We start from the raw sequence: 2,837 nt of genomic DNA on the forward strand, positions 1-2,837 counted from the left end.
TTTCAGAGAAACTGTTAACATTATTAGGATACAAAGCTATGCTGTCATCCACAGGTGCCCAGTCCACATTACCTAGGTTAAAATCACCTGAAATACAAAAATTGCAGTTTGATCGCTTATATACTAAGTCCACAAGGTTATCTATATGCGCTTTATACAAAGTATCTATACTATTTGGCGGAATATAGGATGCAATAATGATAAGTGTTGAAGAACCATTCACGGATACACATAGTTGATCTAGTAGTGAATCCCCATTCTGCAGTGAAAGAAGCGACGAACGATGTTTCCGCTGAACAGCAATTAAAAGACCACCACCACGAGCAAGTCCAGTTTTTATGGCATCCCGATCCTTTCGATAGACATTGTAAATGTTAGGATCAAAAAATTCGCTGTCATAAAAATCAGCATTTATCCAGGTTTCGACCAGAACAAATACGTCATAGTCCAAATGTGAATTTAATTCGTACAAGTTTTTAGACTTAGTTATAAGCCCAGAAACATTTTGGTAGTAGATGCTGAGAGGCTTAGGGTAGGCTTCGATATTTGCAGATGCTGTTATGGATCTTGTTGAATTACGCCTTCTTTTGAAAAAAAAACGGAAGGGTCGAACTTTTACGTTAACTGGCCAGATATGAGTCTGATACTTCAAGTTTGAAATTTATTTTTTTAAGATCGGCCACATTGGCATTCTTTTTGACGAGCATGAAACATGCCAGATATGCCTTGCTAATATCAGCATGTTTCGACACATAACTTAAAATATCATCTTCAGACACATTAGGCAAAAATGACGAGACATGCAGCCACTTCATACTCGATACTACGCTTAGTTCACAAGTTATTTTCGCCCCAGTAACTAGAGGCTGTCTAAAATTTTTCCGGTTGCTTCTCCCAACTGTTCTCCACTCTGGGACTTGATTCCTATCGGGCATTTGGCACATTTGGAGCAAATGGCAAGCCTCCATGGCAGGCATGGGCAGAGAACGAGCACACGCTCAAAGAGCATAACCATCGCGTGTACGTATACAAGCAAGAGCGTAACGATGATAGCGCGACTGCATGCAAAATTAATTAAGCACACCAACACATTCTCACTTTTAGCTAACGCTTGTTTGTGGTAGTGCCCACGTCTGCTCCATGGGTAGGCTGTAAAGCTGACGAGCCTGAATTAAGCGCAACCACCCTAGCAAAAGTTATCGGCAGTTTTAGTCTGTGTGAGAGAGGTAGTAGCAGGTGCAGTAGGCTTAGTGGGCGGCAGAGGCGGCGCAACAACAGAGGTACTCGAAGTCAAATTCATATTCTCAACGTTTGTCACACAAATACAGATCGAAGCATCAGTGGTAGGCATATTAGAATATAAATCTTTTGCATTGCCAACAGAAGAAGGCGAAAGCGAAGAGCACAAGAGAGATTGACTAACAACGTTAGTAACAACAGCATTGGAGGTTGACCGAGAGTCAGCAGCGGCAGCAGCTTTGATTATTGAATCATTTGCATTGCCGACAGTGGACGAATATGAAGAGCAAGAGAGAGATTGATTAGCTGTATCAGCCACCTTCTTGTATTTGTTTACATCTACAAAGCAGTTTGTGATCAATTTATGCAAGTCACTGACAACGCATCGCAGGTCTTTTAGTTCGGATGTTAACGAAGATATTACAGCGTCTTTGATATGAAGATTAGTTTGCAGTAAATTAATTTCAGCATGAAGAGCATCAGATTTATTTGACAGCTGTTTATTATCATCAGAAATAGTAGTCAACACCGATAACACACGAGCATTCTCCCCTCTCATAGCTATAAGTTCTTTGACCACTGTTTGATAATTGTCTTGTGGAGTAGAGGTTACAATGGGTTTTTGTTTTTTGTGATTCAGAGTTCATGCTAGAAGAAGCTGTCTCATTAAAATTAACAGCTGGTGATGATGCGCGAAGAGATGCACGGCGCTCAGCAGCACAAGCATTGCAAAAGAAAGGTTTGTTGGATGTAATCAAGAAGTCGAGATAACTTTGCAAAATACCAACACACTTTAAATGAAATAGCTCTTTACAGTCTGCACACTGCACCTTCGACTGAGTACGGTCCACTTTTAGTTTACATACGCACGGCATTTTTAATAATTTAGATTTATGCCAATTTTAATTACATTCTTAGAGTCACTATCTCCACCAAAGATTGTATGCTTTGATGAAAGTTTATAGATACACCAGTAAAAGACTTTGCAAAGCGAATAGCAAACACGTCCGAACGGTTTGACATACCACACGTCAGTGTGGAAATTAATTTCATTTAAAGAAATGGCGTGTCGTCCATTTCCCGTGTAGCGTATGTAGTGCATATTTTTAACTTCTTCTGGCGAGGCGACATCTATCTCTAGAGTTTTTCTAATTATATGTCTATGATATGATACCTACAACGAGGTTGATATCTAGACTAGGTTGATGTCTAGAGTTTTCCATAAATAGCTTTGCTACATTAATAGTAGGTGCATTCTTTTGCAACCGAGCTTCAAAAGAACACTCGCTTAAATGACGAAATACACGCAAAGCAACAACACAAACTCGGCTATTTATCCGAGCTCAGCCAGGTCGGTTAAAAAATACGCGACCTGAAGGCTAGTGTTGGTAAGTGAAAAAACTGCTCTATTGTGAATTGTTAATGGGAAAGTGGAGAGGGAAACTTTTGCCTCCTTTTATACGTGACTTATATCTTAAAAGAGTATATATATTATGCAAATACCTCGCATAATTACTCATTTAAATGGGTTTTTGTATCTAAATCCCGTTAAACTAATCACATTCTCTTGTCAGGTACCAACAGGGTTGCTTAAGTAG

This window comes from Rhagoletis pomonella, unplaced genomic scaffold (assembly GCF_013731165.1).
Source record: "Rhagoletis pomonella isolate Grant_MI unplaced genomic scaffold, Rhpom_1.0 Rhpom_scaffold_00003, whole genome shotgun sequence".
Lineage (NCBI taxonomy): Eukaryota > Metazoa > Arthropoda > Insecta > Diptera > Tephritidae > Rhagoletis > Rhagoletis pomonella.